At 38.3% G+C, this 18,773-nt stretch overlaps 1 long non-coding RNA gene across 1 annotated transcript; it reads left to right on the top strand.

The window, feature by feature from the left end:
* The first annotated feature begins 15,356 nt into the window (after window positions 1-15,356).
* Window positions 15,357-15,711, top strand: LOC122031183. Its single transcript, XR_006125795.1, has 3 exons — window positions 15,357-15,443; window positions 15,536-15,596; window positions 15,678-15,711. It is a non-coding gene; the product is annotated as an uncharacterized LOC122031183 (long non-coding RNA).
* Window positions 15,712-18,773: the final 3,062 nt, after the last annotated feature.

Raw genomic sequence — 18,773 nt, 5'->3', positions numbered from 1 at the left:
GTATTTGCTTCTTGCTTTTCTTGTACTCCTTTCTTGTTGTTACAAGTATTGTGGCGAGGTTTCTCCACCCACAAGGAGCATTTATTAGCCGGTTCTCCGGGGACTCATCCACCGACGGATTGATAGGCTTCGTCCACCTTACGGACACGCCGAGGAGTAGGAGTTTATCTCCGAACCTCGTTACATCGGTTTGTTTGAGGTTTGTCTTCTTTCCCTTTCGTTTCTGTGTTTATTTTCCGCTGCGCTAACACGTTTTGTAGAAACGCGACGATTTGGGGTCGGCTATTCACACCCCGAACGATCCTAACAAGTGGTATCAGAGCGAGGCGCTCTTCGTCGGATTAACACCCGTGGGAGCACAAGCTAGAGAATGGATCGACTCGGAGAAGACATTACGTTTCCACCCTTCTACGAGTGCTGCGACTTCGCGTATTGGAAGGTAAGAATGAGGTATTTTCTTATGTCTAACCTTGAAAATTGGAGTTGTGTTCAATTAGGTTTCAAGCCTCCGATGGACAAGAAAGGAGAAACCCTAGAGAAGAAGGAGTGGACCAAGGAGCAAATCCACCAATCAACCATCAATGATGAGGTAACGAAAATCATTGAATTCTCTTTACCTAATGATGTTTTGTGTAGGATAGGTGGATATAACGATGCCAAGGAGTTGTGGAATAACTTGGCAAAGTTCCATGAGGAGAACTCCACTTCAAGTCATGAAGAGGAGTCAAGTGAGCCAAGGAGTTCACATCATGGAGGAATGGATTTAGAAGTTGAGGGCAACTCAACATCTAAAGAAGAAGAGGAGAGTTCTTCTTCAAGCTCGGAGCAAGAAGAAGAAGCTTCTACCTCCGGAAGGGATGAAGGAGAGAGCGTTCATCCATCCTCAAACCTAGGTAACTCAAGCATTTTAATTTCTAGCAAATTACACATAATGTGCTTTGAGTGTAGGGAATTTGGGCACTACAAGAGTAAGTGTCCAAAGAGGGTTAGAAAGTCTCCACCGGCGCCAAAGGTCAAGAAAGCCGGAGTCCCGATATGCAAAGGCAAAAAGCACGTGGTGTGCTTTCAATGCAAGCGAAGGGGACATTATCGGAGTCAATGTCCGAGGGGGAGGCAATCTCACAAGGACAAGAGACCGAGCACGTCGATAGGGGGAGCTAAGGCAAACCCTAAGGTAACATTTAAGGCACATTCTTACAATAATAATAAGACTCATGCTAGTAGTTTTATTGCAATTGTCAAGAATGATAAGCATGATAATCTTAGGAATCAATATATGTGCTTAGGTGCCAAACATGTGAGCCTAGATAAGGATAACACTAGGAAAGCCAACCCTAGAATTAACTCATCTAAGGCTAAGGAAAACCTAGGTAGGAATCCCAAATCAACTAGACACATGCCTAGGAATGCCTCAAAGAACAATGAAAAATTAAAACTTGAGGTATTAGAGAAGGAGAATCAAGTCTTGAGGTCAAGACTTGATACTTTGGAAAAGGCTCTTAAGAACTTGGAGAAGTCATCTCTAGGGTTTAAGGGTCAAAAACCAATGTCCAAGGACAAGAAAGGTTTGGGTCACAAACCTAAGTCCCAAGTGGTCAAGCTCACTTATCATAATGTTCCATTCGATTATGGAACAAAATCTAGGGCTAGGAAGACCATCACCAAGGTCACAAGGGGAGTCACCCCTAGAGTTGATCTTGATGAGTCCCAAATGACCAAGGCTTTAAAGCCTAAGAGGGTCATTAGGAGGGTTGCTAGGGAAGTTATCCCTAGTGAATATTTAGTGAACCCAATGAGCTCAAATAGGTATTGGGTTCCTAGGAGCATCTTCTCTACCCCATAGATGGGTTAGAGAGTGTCAACTCCGATTAGAAGGGTAGTTAACCCAACTTTGAGGAAATTGACGCTCAAGGAGCATTTTCAAGGTTTTTGGGAACCTTTGAAAATGAAATGGAATATTTACTCCTTGGAAGAGTAAAATGTGCCATCATGGAAAATGATGATGTTAATTTCAATTGGCACAATTTGGGAAAATCTAGAGAACTCTTGAGGAAAAATGAAACATGCCAAGATTTGAGGATAAATTTGATCTTTAAGTGGCATGAATGAATATAGAGTTCAAGAAGTGTCAAAATTAGGATTTTGGCATATTAGGGCAATCAAGGGTTAAAGCTTAAGTATTAGCTAAGGCTAAGAATACTTAGATAGGTAATCTAGGTATGTCTTATTCATGCTAAATCTTGTCATGATTGTTTGCCCTCACATGTCATGACATCATATTTAAGTTTATCTTTTGAAATGTCATGATAATGCTTAGGTTAGTTTTATGTCATGTTTATTTAAGTTCCAAACTTTATGCCATGACATCATGACATTGGCACATGCTTCTATTTATGATATTATTTCATGCCATGTCATCATCTCTTGCATTAATGATCAATTTAAATTGATTTAAGGATAGAAACACAATTTGATATTGAGATCAAATTGGTGTTTAGAAAATGCATGAGAACTTAGCCTAAGATGACCTAAACCCATATCTCACATCAAAATTGACTTGGATGTGTTTGATACACTTTAGATGTGTGTGAGATATTAGGATCATGAGTTAGGATCAAGGTGCATAGTTCTTGTACCTAGATGAGCCTAATTCAAGAAATTGAGGATCATAGGGAAAGCCTATGTACAAGTCATGTACATTTAGCCCTAAGATTATGGTCCTAAATTACAAAGTTTAAAATCATTTTGAAATTGATTTGAAAAACCTTGATGAAGTCATTTTAGTGATAGCATTCATCATTGAGCAAATTGATACAAAGTTGACTTAACTTTGAACTATTTCAAAGTTTTTGAACTTTGTATCAAGATTTGAAAATGGAAGTTATTTTCATAGAAAACTATTTTTCCTTGATAGTATATGGTATGAGGAATGTATCCTCAAAATTTCATAATTTTTCGAATTTTCTGGAATTTGTTGTGAGTTTCTGAATTTTGGGAGAGAAGAGATCAGAAACCGCCTGATCTGAACTTGGATCAGTCACTGGACCGATCCAGGGAAGGCTGGATCGGTCTGGGGACCGATCCAGAGGGGTCCTGATCGGTCCGGTGACCGATCAGGCGGCTGAATTTGCTGAATTTCGACTGTGGTCTGAAATTTCAGCTGTGGGAATTGAGTTTCGGGTTTCTAAAGGTCTGAAACTCTCCAAGACATTGTTGGTGCAATGGTCAAGCGGGAGTTGACCTTTAGGGGGAGTCTTACCTAATTATCAAGGGAGAGTTGACTTTTAGGGGGAGTTTTTACTTCTTAAGACTTTTGAGGATTAGTGATAAGGAATTGTCACTAAGTTGAGTGTTGAGTTTAGTATCAAGGGGGAAATTAAGGGTTTCAATGAAAGGTATGGGACTTTCATTGGGAAGGAACTCTTGACCTTGATTCCCTCTTTTTGATGTGTGTCAAAAAGGGGGAGAGATGTCCCAAGGGGGAGAATGGGAGAATGTTTTGGAAAACCTAAGTTAGGTTATCGGGTTAACCTAACTTGTTTATGGGTTTTGTCAAACATCAAAAAGGGGGAGATTGTTGGTGCAACCTTAGGTCAAGGTTGACCTGGTTGACCAGACTCGAGATGACTTGACTCGAGTTATGTTTTGATGTTTGACGAGTTATGATGATGTTTGACGTGAGCAGAAAAGTTGTATCTTGATGTTTGACAAGGATACAAGATTGGGAGATTGTGGGTGCAACTCGTGGTCAAGGTTAACCTGGTTGACCCGAGGTGAGTTGACCTGACTCGGAAAAGTCCAAGCAGGGAGCTTGGCACGGGAGAAAGTCCAAGTATGGAGACTTGGCACGGAGAAGTCCAAGTATGGAAGCTTGGCACATGGGAAGACGGAGAGGGCTCGGTAGCTCATTCTCCGGACTGTGGTCAGAGAGGGCTCGGTAGCTCGTTCTCTGGACCGGATGTGGAAAGTCCTGGTGAGTGAAGCCAGGTGAAAATCCTAGTGAGGCATTCGGGAAAGTCCTGGTGAGTGAAGCCAAGAAGTTTGGAAGTCCTGGTGAGTGAAGCCAGGCAGATTGGAAATCCTGGTGAGTGAAGCCAGGTAAAAACCCTAGTAAGTGAAGCTAGGTGAAAGTCCTGGTGAGTGAAGCCGGGCAAGGGAAAATCCAGATGGATCAAGGGTGATCGGACATCTGGTGTTGGGAAGTCCAAGTAGATCAAGGGAGTGATCGGATACTTGGCACGAAGAGGAAAGCCCAAGTGGGTCAAAGGGATTGACCGAACACTTGGTGGAGAATTCTAGCAGGTCAAGGTGACCGGATGCTAGAATGATGAACCAACAGTCAAGGTTGACGGATGTTGGTGTAGAAGCTCGAGGGTCGGGAGTTTGGATCGGCCCGGGACCGATCCTGATACATCGATAGCCCGATCGGTCACCGCATTCAATCATCCAAGAGTTTATCAGAGGTTATCTCGATCACCGAGACCGATCGACAACATCGAGGCGCAGAAGTTCGGAGAGAAGCCGATCGGTCCGGACCGATCAGAGCATCGTGGACCGATCAGAGGTTCGATCGGTCCATGGACCGATCGAGACGAAGCGAAGGTTAGGAATGGATCGTCCGTGGACCAATCCACATGGAGCCCGATCGTCCACGATCGATTCAGTACTAGCATGACGCAACGCCAGATTTCTTCTGTGTTTCTTCGCTTTCTTCGCAGGTTATAAAAGGAGGGCTGCGAGCCCCGCTTCTTCTTCTTCTTCTTCTTCCATTGGATTGAAGCTTCGCTCGTGTTTGATTCGGCTTTGTTGAGCTCGCCTCAAGCTTCGCGTGAGCTTCTTCCTTCGTTTGGGTTGTGAAGTTGCTGCTTCATCGCCTCCGATCGACAGAGAAGGCAAGCGAGTGTTGCATTCATATTGTTGTTTGTATTTGCTTCTTGCTTTTCTTGTACTCCTTTCTTGTTGTTACAAGTATTGTGGCGAGGTTTCTCCACCCACAAGGAGCATTTATTAGCCGGTTCTCCGGGGACTCATCCACCGACGGATTGATAGGCTTCGTCCACCTTACGGACACGCCGAGGAGTAGGAGTTTATCTCCGAACCTCGTTACATCGATTTGTTTGAGGTTTGTCTTCTTTCCCTTTCGTTTCTGTGTTTATTTTCCGCTGCGCTAACACGTTTTGTAGAAACGCGACGATTTGGGGTCGGCTATTCACACCCCCCTCTCTAGCCTCCGTACGAAGGATCCTAACAGGAAAGTCCTGGTGAGTAAAGCTAGGTAGTGGGAAAAGTTTGAGTGAAGTCAGGTGAAAAATCCTAGTAAGTGAAGTTAGGTAGAGGGAAATCATGGTGAGTAAAGTTAGGTGATGAAAAATCCTAGTGAGTGAAGCAAGGTAGAGGGAAATCCTGGTGAGTGAAGTCAGGTAATGAAAAGCCCCAGTGAGTAAAACTAGGCAAAGAGAAATCCTGATGAGTGAGGTGAGACTTGTGGAAATCCAGGTGGATCAAGGTTGACCGTGTTGGTTGCTACTCGGAATATCGTTCTAGTTCCACTGTACAAAAATTTTGTACAAGCATAGAACTTTTCCTAGCTACCCATGTGCTCTACTGAAGTTCTACTTGGATTGCAAATGATGTTTAACATTATTAATCCAAGTTGCTCTTCAGAAGTTAAACTTGGATTGGAAACGATACTTAACATTTTTACTCCAAGTTTAACCGATGTGATCTTCCTAAGTTAAACCATATTACAGAAATTAATTAAATATCTATTTCAAAGATCGACTTCTAGGTTAAACATGGCGAGACACTAGGCCTTCTTGGGTATGGGATCATCCACCACTTCCTAGACAAAGCCTTTCAAAGAAATCGGATATTTAACTTCTTACAGTAAACTAGATTTAACTACAGAGACCTCAATAGAAGCACAATATCGAAACATGAAATTGAAACACAAAATCGATAACAAAAGTGATAACATAAAATCGATAGCCTCTTGTGTTTGGTTTTTCAAGATCTATACAAAGAACATGAACTAGTTATGATGCGGAAACAAATAACTAGTTATACCTTTCTTTGTAACTAAAGACCTCTTGATCTTCTGTTGTATTCCTCTCCTTCTCTTAGACATTGTGTGGGCAACGATCTACCAAGATGGAATCCACCCGAACCACTTCTTCTCCTCCAAGACTTTTGAGCTACCAAGGGATGCTAAAATAGGAAACTTCTCTTCTTCTTCTCCTCCAAGTAGTCCGGCCACCAAGAGATCTCTAATGCTTGATGTCGCCGGCCCTTATGTTTCCTTTCCTCCAAGCAAGCCGCCGGCCCTCAAGGAAGGAAAACAAAGGGAGAAGGGAAGGGAAAAGGAGCCGACCACCAAAGGAATAGAAGAGGAGAAAGCCTAGGTTACATACCATGAAGGCACCCTCTACCTCTCTTTTATAATCCTTGGTCATGGCAAATAAGGAAAGTTTTAAACATAATTAAAACTTCCTTATTTGTTGCCTCCCTTTAAAAGGAAGTTTTAATAACAATTAAAATCTCTCTTTTTTAAATTTCCTATTGTACATGACAATAAAGGAAAGTTTTAAAATTAATCTCCCTCTTTTAAAACATATAGACAACTACAAAAAAGGAAAGATTAATTAAATTTCTCCTTTTAAATCATGGTTACAAAAAAGGAAAGTTTTATCAAAAATTAAAATATCTCTTTTAAACATTATAAATAACTACAAATAATGAAAGATTTTAACAAAATAAAATATCTCTTTAATCTTTTATAGATAGCTATAAAAGGAAAGATTTTAAAATTTTAAAGCTCTCTTTTAAAACCATGAGGATGGCTATAAAAGGAAATTGAAATCTTTCTTTTATCTATTGTAGATAACTACAAAAAAGGAAAGATTTAACAAAATAAAATCTCTTTTTTAACCATTGTAGATAACTACAAATAAGGAAAGATTTAAACAAAATTTTGTTATTTTAAAAAAAAAACAAAACTTCCTTTTCCTTTTCTAGTGGCCGGCACCTAGCTTGGGCACCAAGCTTGGCTGGCCACCTCTTGGCTTCCAAGCCCATGCTTGGTCGGCCCCCTTGCACCAAGCAAGGATGTGGCCAGCCCATTATTTGGATAAGAAGTGGACTTTATGGATACAAGAATTTATAGAGGCTACAACAGGGACCGAGAGTAGAAATTAGTTTTGGTCTCCTAATGAACTTGAGCTTCCTGTGTTCGCCCCGAACACCCAACTCAAGTTCATCAATAATAACTTATACCACTAAAGAGTTATTATTAAACTACCGCACTAATCCCAAATTACATTATGGGCTCCTTCTTATCATGAGTGCATTAATCTCCTTGTGTTTAAGATATCGAATGTCCATTAATTAAATGAGTTAATGACAACTCACTTAATTAATATCTAGCTCCAAGAGTAGTACCACTCAACTTCATTGTCATGCCGAACTAGGTCCACCGCAGGGTTTACAAGACAATCCTTATGAGCTCCTCAAGGGGGTATCATCAACTTAGATTACTAGAACACAGTTTCATTCTATAATCAACAACACACCATATAAATAATATCATTTCCCAACTTATCGGGCCTATTGATTTAACAAACTAAATCTCACCCTTTTATAAATTAAAGAAATAAATATTAAGTATATGTGCTTGTTATTATATCATGATTAAGAGTATGCACTTCCATAATAACAGAGGTCCTGTTCCTTTTTTACAGTCAGTATAAAAAAAACAACCTCAAATGGTCCTGCTCAATACACTCAGAGTGTACTAGTATAATTTTATAGTCAAGATAAACTAATACCAAATTATACTACAACCATTCCAATGGTTTGTCCCATTCCATCTTGGTTGTGAGCAACTTTTTATAATTTATAAGGAACTGATAACATGATCTTTTGTGTGACACCACACACCATGTTATCTATAATATAAATTAAATGGACAACTACATTTAACATAAATGCAGACATTTGACCAATGTGATTCTTATAAATGTTTATACAAAAGCTAGGCTTTTATTATATATCCTAACAATCTCCCACTTATACTAAAAGACAATGCTTCCATATATACTGTCATACATCTGATTCTCATCCCCTCAACATGCCTATCAAAAGCTCTTGCCAGAAGGGCCTTAGTAAAAGGATATGCCAGGTTATCATCTGATGCGATCTTGGCGACAACAACTTCTTCTCGCTTTACGATGTCTCGTATCGGTTGGTACTTGCGCTCTATATGTTTACTTGCCTTATGGGCTCGTGATTCCTTCGACTTTGCTACTGCACCACTATTATCACAATAAATTGTAATAATTTTGGGCAAACCAGGAATCACATCTAAGTCCATCATGAAATTTTTGAGCCATAAAGCTTCTATGGCTGCCTCAAAGGCTGCCATATACTTAGCTTCCATAGTGGAGTCTGAAATGCATTTCTGCTTAACACTCCTCCACCGTTATGGCTCCAACTCCTAAAGTAAACACAAAACCCCGAGGTTGACTTACTATTGTCCCTATCTGTCCGAATCCGTGTAACCCACAGGGAGCAAATCATCTGCCTTGTAAACTAGCATATAATCTCTAGTGATTCTAAGGTACTTTAATATATGCTTTACGACAGTCCAGTGTCCCGGCCCTGGGTGACTTTGATATCTGCTAACCATGCCCACGGCAAAATAGATATCCAGTCTCGTACATAGCATTGCATACATTAGGCTTCCTACAGTTGTAGCATAAGGAACTGCCTTCATCTCCTCTATCTCCTTTAATGTCCTTAGAAGACATCTCTTTAGATAAGGGTACTTCATGCCGAAAGGTAAAAATCTTTCTAGGAGTTTTGCATGCTAAAATGAGATAGGATAGTATTAATGTATGAAGCTTGGGAAAAGGACAATATCCTTTTCTTGCGATCCCTTATTACTTTGACCCTAAGAATATGTCCACATTCTCCCAAGTCCTTTATATCAAAACACTTGGACAACCATACCCTTACTTCTGACAACATTTTGACATTGTTGCCAATGAGCAAAATATCATCTACGTATAGTACAAGAAATATCACCACGTTTCCGTCACTCTTCTTATATACACCAGACTCATCCAGACACTAAATGAATCCATAAGACTGGATAACTTCATTAAACTGGATGTTCCAAGATCTCGAAGCTTGCTTCAGTCCATAAATAGACAGATTGAACTTACATACAAGATGCTCTTTGCCCTTCGCAATGAATCCCTCTGGTTGCTTCATATGGATGTTCTCTTCAAGACTTCCATTAAGGAAAGCTATCTTGACATCCATTTGCCAAATCTCATAATCCATATGAGCAGCAATAGATAAAAGAATCCCGATAGACTTAAGCATGACTACCGATGAAAAGGTTTCCTCATAATCGATTTTCTCTTTCTGAGTATACCCTTTTGCAACAAGCCTTGCTTTGAAAGTTTCCACCTTCCCGTCTGTCCCTCTTTTTCTTTTGTAGACTCATTTACACCCAATGACTTTTACACTATTTGGTGGTTCTATAAGCTTCTAGATCTGATTAGAATACATAGATTCTATTTCAGAGTTCATTGCACTTTGCCAAGATGTTGCATCTTAATCTTGGAGTGCTTCATCATATATTCGGGGATCAAGTTCATGTTCACCAAGGATCAAGTCCGAATACTCTCCCAAAAACATAAATCTATTAGGTTGCCTAACAATGCTCCCACTACGACGAGACACTTCTTGTAGTTGTGCATCATTTGTGACACGTGTTGCAGTTTCTTGTAGTATCTCATCTTGTACAGTTGGTACTAAATTAGACATGTCTTCTCTAATTTCCTCAAGAACAATTTTACTCATGGGCTTGTGGTTCATTACATAGTCTTCTTCTAAAAATTAGGCATTGGTGCTAACAATGACCTTCTGATCTTTAGGACTATAAAATAAACCACCTTTCATTCCTTTAGGATAACCCACAAACAAGTGAACTTCTGTACGTGATTCCAACTTATCAGTATCTCCCTTCAACACATGTGCTCGACTACCCCAAATCCAAATATGCTTCAGACTAGGCTTACGCCTATTCCTCAACTCTATGGGAGTAGAGGGTACTGACTTAGAAGGTACCATATTCAGAATGTACACTACTGTTTCCAGAGCATATCCCCAAAACGAATTTGGTAATTCTGAATAATTCATCATTGATCTAACCATTTCCATAAGAGTCCTATTCCTTCTTTCTGCCACACCATTCTGTTGGGGTGTACCAGGTGCAGACAGTTGGGATTGAATCCCGACCTCTGATAAGTAACTTCTAAACTATTCTAAGAGGTATTTTTTACCACGATCAGACCACAGTGTTTTGATACTTTTACCTTGATGTTTCTCCACATCAGCCTTGTACTCTTTGAACTTATCAAATCACTTAGACTTGCGGCGCATCAAGTAAAAGTACCCGTATCTCGAATAGTCATCTATAAAAGAGATAAATATTCGAAACCACCTCTTGCCTAGATAGTCATAGGTACAAATCAATGAACCAATTCCAACACAACTTTGGCTCTATACGCCTTGGCCTTAAAAGGTCTCTTGGTCATTTTCCCTTCCAAGCAAGACTCGCAGGTTTGGAAAGTTTTCCACCACCAATGAACCCAAAAGTCCATCGGTTATTAACCATTGAATCCTACTCAAGTTAATATGACCTAGCCTTTAATGCCAAAGATATGTTTGGTTTATTTCCGAAGGTTGCTTTCTCTTATTAGAATTAGAAGATGTGTTATTAATTTCCATATGTTGCATCGTGGTAGTTATTGGATTTAGAGTATTTAAATTGCCAACCAACATACCAGAACAGATAACTTCCCAATTTTTCTTGATAACAATTTTGTTATCAAAAGAGACAGAATATCCATCCTTGAATAGTTTAGAAACTAAAATCAAATTCTTTCTAAAACTTGGTACGTAAAGACAATTTCTTAAAATCAATGTTTTATTCCTATCAAAAGATAAATAAACATCTCCCACTACAACAGTCGCCACTTTCGTAACATTGCCCATGTAGACGATGATTTTCCCTTCATATAGTCATCGGGTTTCCTGGAACTCCTGCAATGAATTGCAGACATGATCAGTGGCTCCCGTATCTACACACCAAGTACCGGTAGATAACACCACTAAACATGTTTCAACAACTAATGAATAAGATACACCTTCATTGTTCTTATTTTTGAGAGGACAACCCACCTTAGTGTCCAAGTTTTGTTTCCAATCATTATAATTGGGACTAGTAAGTCTATTTTCTAGTATAACAACTAGGGAATTGAAAACCATTTGAAATCCAAAAAATCACAAAATATTTGGTCAAGACCAACACCTCAAAATCTCGTGAATTTTGTATGCCGCTTTAGAGTGTGGATGTATACAAATTCAATCATTAATTTTATTATCTTATCATCCTAACTTTATGACAAATAAAATTAATAGTTGGTCTGTCTTCAATCAAATATTTGGTCAAAACCTTAGAATTTAAAATAATATTAATTCCTCAAACAATATCATTTAAATTCACCAACACCTTAAACACCATGAATTTTGTATACCACGATAGTGTGGACGTATACAAATTCAAACATTTGTAAGAGGAGGGTTTTACCCATTAATCATCTTGTGAACCTAAAATTACCTCAAACACCATGAATTTTGTATGCCACGATAGTGTGGACGTATACAAAGTCAATCATTTGTAAGAGGAGGTTTTACCCATTAATTTTATTTTGTCAACCTAACTTTATGACAAATAAAATTTACTCAAACACCATGAATTTCGTATGCCACATTAATGTAGACGTATACAAATTCAAACATTTGTAAGAGGGGGGTTTATCTAGCTTTATGACAAATTAATAGTTGATATTCCTTTGGTCACACAAGTAATAGCAGTGACTCCGTTGGGGAGGATACTATTAAATGTGCCTAAGTGTATACCATCACTTGATACTAAGTCAATTAAATAGAATTGTGCCCCTTCAGTTGGAGAAGATTACACACATCCTAAATAATTTCCTATAATCATCCAATAAGGAAGTTTGATCTAGTGATCCGCAAGCAAACTCATCCGTTGTGGAGGAAGGCACTCAGAGCCAACACACAAGTTTGTTTGCATCACTTACAAACCAGTAATGGAGACCGTGGAATTTATTTAAAATCCCTCTTCCACTTAGTTATTTAGAACGAGAAATTTTATCATGCACACAAGCACACACAACATAAAAGGCAATAAATAAGAAAAATAATTTTTCAACTATTATGGCCTTTATCCATAGCTATCCTCCTTGTGCTGCCAGCCCTAGCAGTCGTCAAAACTAGCCGCCAGCCTTAGGGGTTATGTCATCACGTCCATCAAGCTTCCTTTTCTGCTGCACCTCTGGTCCTCAAATAGCACCACGCCTTGCAAGGATACGATTTGCGACAAAAATAAAATTTTACATATATCGATCCTATATTTCATAAAGGAATGTACATAAAGTCTAGATCGAACAAAATGTAAAATCCTAAAACTAATACAGCTCCTGCTGTATTTAATAAATACAATCATGCACACACATAAAATGCCCTCGACATGTCTGAGGGTCCAATCACACACAATCACAATAGGTCATAATAGTTGGAGCCTGCAACCATAGAGTTAATCTATTTGCACATCCTACTATTATCCTGCCTAAAATATGTATGGCATGTGCATAATTAAACTAAAAACTAAACACACAGAGGTAAGGCCTAGCTCTGATACCAATTGTTGGTTGCAACTCGAAATACCGTCCTAGTTCCCCTGTACAAAAATTTGTACAAGCATAGAACTATCCTAGCTACTCATGTGCTCTAATGAAGTTAAATTTGGATTGCAAACAATACTTAACATTATTAATCCAAATTTCCTTAAGAAGTTAAACTTGAATTGGAAACGATACTTAACATTTTTACTCCAAGTTTAACCAATGTGATCTTCCTAAGTTAAATCATATTACCACTACAAGAAAATCCTCATTCAACAACACTCAAACGACAACGGTTTTATACCAAACTATTGTTTTTTTGCCTTTTAACAACGGTTTTAACAAAAACCGTTGTCTTTTAGCAATTTTTTTGACCTACAACAACGGTTTTTAAAAACCGTTGTCTATTTATGCTTTTTTAGGGCTACGACAACGATTTTTAAAGGCTACGACAACGGTTTTTGAAAACCGTTGTCTATGTGCGCTTTTTTTTGGGGTTACGACAACGGTTTTTAAAAACCGTTGTCTATTAAGTGTTGTTGAATACCATATTTTTTTCCCTCACCATTTTTTTTCCCTTCGCCATTTTTTACCGCCGAGTTTTTCTTTCCCTCTCCTCGAAATTTCTTGTCGCCGATTCCGCCCCTTTATCTTCTCGATCCCTAAACATTTCTGTCCAACCTACGATCTCCTCATCTACTTCACGTTTTTCTTTCTTGATCTCTTCTCGATCCCACCTCGCTGCCACCAAAATCCACCCAACTTCCCCAACGAGCTCTTCTTCATCCTGTAGAGGAAGGCGGAATGAATCTGCGCTTCTTTTGTTGTCTCCTCTTCTTCATCCTGGAAGAGGATGCGAAGGGCTTAGGGTGTCTCAGATCTCAGCGGTGACTCGTCTCCTTGCTTGTGCTTGGTCCCTCTTCGCCAAAACCTCTTCCCTCCTCGTTGGTCTTCTTCCTCGTCCGAAGGGTGTCGTGATCGGTGTGTGATGACGACAGGTGAGGCGGGGGCATCTCCGAAAGTGGGTGTCGCGTTCTCCAACTACTTCCAGCATGTGGAATCCTTGTCCCTGCACCCCTCGGGCGCTGGTCGGATCTCGCACCTTAACGCCGTCATCCTCGGTGAGTCCCTAGAATGAGGAGAACGACCTCATCTTCCCCTCACAAGAATTTTCCAGCCAGACCCTCGTCTCCTCTCCCGAACAGGTGCGTGCTACTTGTACTTGAACTCTTCGGTTCGAACTTTCTTGGGCTAATTCCGTTTTATGGGCTTGAAGGTTCCTCCTTTGTTGGCCATTCTGTTGTTTTTGTAAGTTTTGGCTTTGTTTAGGTTTATGTAAGTTTTATTCTTTTGTGGAAACTTGTAGATTGTGATATTTGCTATTGTACAGAACTAGTTGTGTGCTTTTTTTCCTGATTCGGAAGAATGCGAAAACTTTAAAATGGAACGTTGTTTAGTTTCTTGGATAAACTTATTTTGCCTTTTTTTCTCAACATTAATATCATGTATCTTCAGTATCGAAACATGTACAGAAATTGATAGAGGATCCAGCTGGTTCTGGTCAGAGATCGCTTCCCAGTTCTACTGGAAGGAGAAGTGAAATCTGGAGGTTTAGACCGAAAACATTGTTGTGAGGAAGGGAACCGTCAAATTCGAGGTGAGTTGTCTTACACTTAATCTTGTTTAGTGGACAATGATGAATATTTTTTGTTCTTTGTTTTCTTCTTTTGGAGTTCAGTTGTTGTCGTAAATGTGATATTTGTTAGAGAATGTCAGCATCCTTGTGAAGAGTTTGAGTGTTTTGCTTACTGAAGGAGTGAAACTGTTACAAATGGATAAGAGAACCTACCAATGTTTTTAAAATCTCATTGTTCAAATAGTTTGAGACTTTCATAGGCTATATTTTATTGCTGATTGATGTCTTAATTTTTAATAACTTTTATTCTTGTAGTTGTTGCCTTCTGATTGGGTTACTTATATTCAATTAGAGGCAAACTTTTCTTCATGCTTTCTTTTGTTTTGGATACTCAGATATTGCAGTTTTTGTTCTTGTTTTGTTCATCATCTAGGTATTCCAGTTTGATTTTTGGTTGCATACATTTTCAGATCATTTGGAGGTTAAATGACAGACTTGTTAAGCTGCATATTTCCTTACATGTTTTTATGTACTTACTACAGCTGCACGAACTAAAAATTACAGTGGCGCTGAATTGGAAGGTGTTGTTAGAAGTGTTGTCTCATATGCCTTGAATCGACATATAAGCTTCGATGATTTGACCAAGCCCTTGGATGAGGAGAGCATAAAAGTCACTATGGATGATTTTTTGAATGCTCTTCATGAGGTTGGACCAGCTTTTGGTGCATCAATGGATGATCTTGAACGACGCAAGTATGTTCAAGTTTGACATTGTCTCGGTTGAAGCTAATTCCACATCCTTGAAAGTAATTCTACTTGGGGATGTTCAGGAGGGCCTACAGATTTTTGTGCTCTGAATTTTGTTAATGTTACATAATGTGGCATTATCTTTAATGTGCAAATGGCTTTCAGGCTTAATGGGATTATTGATTGTGGTGAGAGGCACAAACACATCCAAGAGAGAGCCCTGCTTCTTGTGGAGCAAATCAAAGACAATCAAAGCCCACTTGTTACATACCTTCTGGAAGGTCCAACTGGCAAGTAAATTTACAACCAGCTTTCTAATTGATTAATCTGACTTTTCTGCCGATTCAATCTGCTATTTATTCTTTTATGTCAGTGGCAAAACTTCAATGGCAGCTACAATTGGTATAGAGAGTGATTTCCCATATGTCAAGATGGTAAGTTGTGATATTATTGATGAAAGAAAAATAATTACGTCAGTACCATCATGTTAAATGATTAAATCCTCTCATTATTAGATATCTGCAGAAAGCATGATTGGCCTCGGTGAAGCAACTAAATGTGCACAAATTATCAAGGTGAGTTGAATGATAGAACAATTTTAGTAAAAGTTCTCAATTTATTAAATTGTAAATGAAAAAACATTTTAAGTATTTATCCTACTAATTTTGTCCATGCATTAGTAATATCCTACTAATTTTGTCCATGCATTGTTTCTATTTGGGTTGCAAGATGAGTTACTTCCCCCTTTGCAAATGCAGATGCTGCACTCTAAAGATATTATTGAAAATGAAATCCAAGAACCAACTTGGGATATTGCCCTGTAATAAATTCCATGAGATATCCAAGAATTGCAGTTGAGATAATTGCCCAAGACTGAAAGGGATTGACCCACTTAACTTATTGCCATGAATGTTAAAGTTCCATAACTGAGATCCTTGTGGACATTTAGACAAACCATCAAGTAGATTTGTTAGTTCTCCACCAATATTATTCAAAGATAAATCAAGAGTTTCCAAGTTGCATAGATCACCCAAACTCAATGGTATTTGCCCCCATCAAGTTATTCATTGATGCATCAAAATACCTTAAGTTGTGAAGATTACCCATGTTTTCTGGTATTTGATCAGAAATATTATTATCAGATAGTAGTAACTCCTCCAAATAGATGAGATTGCAGAAAGCATCCGGTATGCGTCCAGAAAATTCATTAGATGACAAATCCATAAGTAACAAGCTAGAGTGGTTGCCTAGAAAATCTGGTATACGTCCAAAATATCCATTAGATGAGAAATCCAAATATAATAAGCTAGTGAGGTTGCCCATACTCAGAGGTATCTCTCCAGTGATATGATTCCGAGACAAATCTAAATGCATCAAGTGGATAAAATTGCTCATGCTATTATTCCAAGGTTCTTAGCTGAACCTTTTAGCTTTAATTTTTTCCCTTTCCTTGTTCGCTTTATTATTATATGCTATAGTTATTACAGGTGATCAAAAGCAGATATGTGAGACTGGCCTTGGTTTAGTTTCACAATGTAGTTTGACAAAGCATGTTTTCAGGATAAGTAAACAGTACCTTGCCAATGTTGGCCTTTAGATCAATGGAAAGGTGAGTACGTGGAAGGTGGATCTATTTTTCTTGTTATGCTTTATGTTACTAAGGTTTGATTCATAGGTTGGAGGAAGGGGTACAGTTCTTGCCGATGCATTGTCAAGGCGCATTCCTCTTGTTAGCGACTAACCAACTATAATATTTGGTGTTGACGTAACACATCCTCATCCTGGGGAAGATTCTATCCCTTCTATCACAGTTGTAAGTAATTTTGTCAATCTTCATTTCTTGCTCTATGTATAGTTGCCTTGGTGTATCCTTACTATCTTGATTATATTTGGTTTGTCAGGTTATTACGTCTCAAGACTAGCTCGAGGTGACAAAATATGCTGGATTAGTTTGTGCTCAAGCCCATCAAGAAATCCTACAAGTTGAAAATTGTGATGGGACTTGGTTGACAATAATTAAGTGCAATCCTACATGGCATGAACCACCATCACAAGTTTCTAGTATTTTGGCTATTGTTCATTAGTTGTAAATGGAGTCTATTTGTTTATTTGTATTGGGATAAATTTTATTTGAACATGAGATATGTTTCTTCTTTTGCGATTGTAATTCTTGTATAACTAACATTTTGAATGATATTAATGTGGGAAATATTCTTTCTTGATTATGATTCTTTATTATATATTTAAATTGAAATTTGATATATTGGTATTAAAAGATAATAATTTAAAAGACAATAGTTTAAAACCATTATTGTTGTCTATCACCCTCAAAGACAACAGTTAAAAACCGTTGTCGTAGCCCCAAAAACAGTTGTAACTGCAGTAAAAATGCTCTAAATAACAACGGTTTTAAACCGTTGTCTTTTCATTCAAAGACAACGGTTTAAAACCATTGCAAAATTGTTGTCTTTTCATTCAAAGACAACGGTTTAAAACCGTTGTCGTAGCCCCCCACTTTTAACAACACTGCCAATTACAACGGTTTTAAATGGCCTACGACAACGGTTTTTAACCGTTGTCTTTTAATGTTTTTGTTGTAGTGTACAGAAGTTAATCAAATATCTATTTCTAAGATCGGCTTCCAGGTTAAATATGGCGAAGCACTAGGCCTTCTTGGGTATGGAATCATCCACCACTTCCTAGACAAAGCCTTTCAAAGAAATTGGATATTTAACTTCTTACAGTAAATTAGGTTTAACTATAGAGACCTCAATAGAAGCACAATATCGAAATATGAAATTGAACAATAAAATCGATAACAAAAACGATAACCTAAAATCGATAACCTCTTGTCTTTGGTTTTTCAAGATCTATACAAAAGGATGAACTAGTCATGATGCGGAAACAAATAACTAGTTATACCTTTTGTAGCTTATAGACCTCTTGATCTTCTGCTGTATTCCTCTCCTTCTCTTGGACGTCGTGCGGGCGATGATCTACCAAGATAAAATCCACCCAAGCTTCTTCCTTTGCTTCTAAGTTTTAGCAACCTTCCACCAAAGGATACTAGGATGCAATACCTCCTTCACTTCTTTCTTCTTCTTCTCCAAGCAACCAGCCACCAATGTCTCTCCAAGGCTTGATGTCGCCGACCACAAAGAAGAGGAAAAGGAGAAAAGGGAGAGCCGACCACAAGGAATAGAGAAGAGGAATAAGAGATGTCTTTTTTTCCCATAAGGCACTACCTCCTCTTCTTTTATATTCCTTGGTGATTGCAAAAAAGGAAATTTTTATAACAAAAAAAAATAAAACTTCCTTTTCTATCATGGCATGGCCGGCCACAATCTTGTGCTCCAAGGAAGGAAAGATTTTAAACAAAAATTAAAATCTCTCTTTTAAAATCTCTTTTGTGGATAGTTATAAAAGGAATGTTTTATAAATTAAAATCTTTCTCTTTTAAATCCTTTTATGGATATCTATAAAAGAAAAGATTTAAAATAAAACTCCTTTTATATCATGGTTACAAAAGGAAAGTTTAAAAATAAAATCTTTATTTTAAACATTATAGATAACTACAAATAAGGAAAGATTTCAAATCTCTCTTTTAATCT

The sequence above is a fragment of the Zingiber officinale genome, chromosome 11A, assembly GCF_018446385.1.
Source record: "Zingiber officinale cultivar Zhangliang chromosome 11A, Zo_v1.1, whole genome shotgun sequence".
NCBI classification, from domain to species: Eukaryota; Viridiplantae; Streptophyta; class Magnoliopsida; order Zingiberales; family Zingiberaceae; genus Zingiber; species Zingiber officinale.
This window is presented reverse-complemented; position numbering and strand designations above follow the sequence as displayed.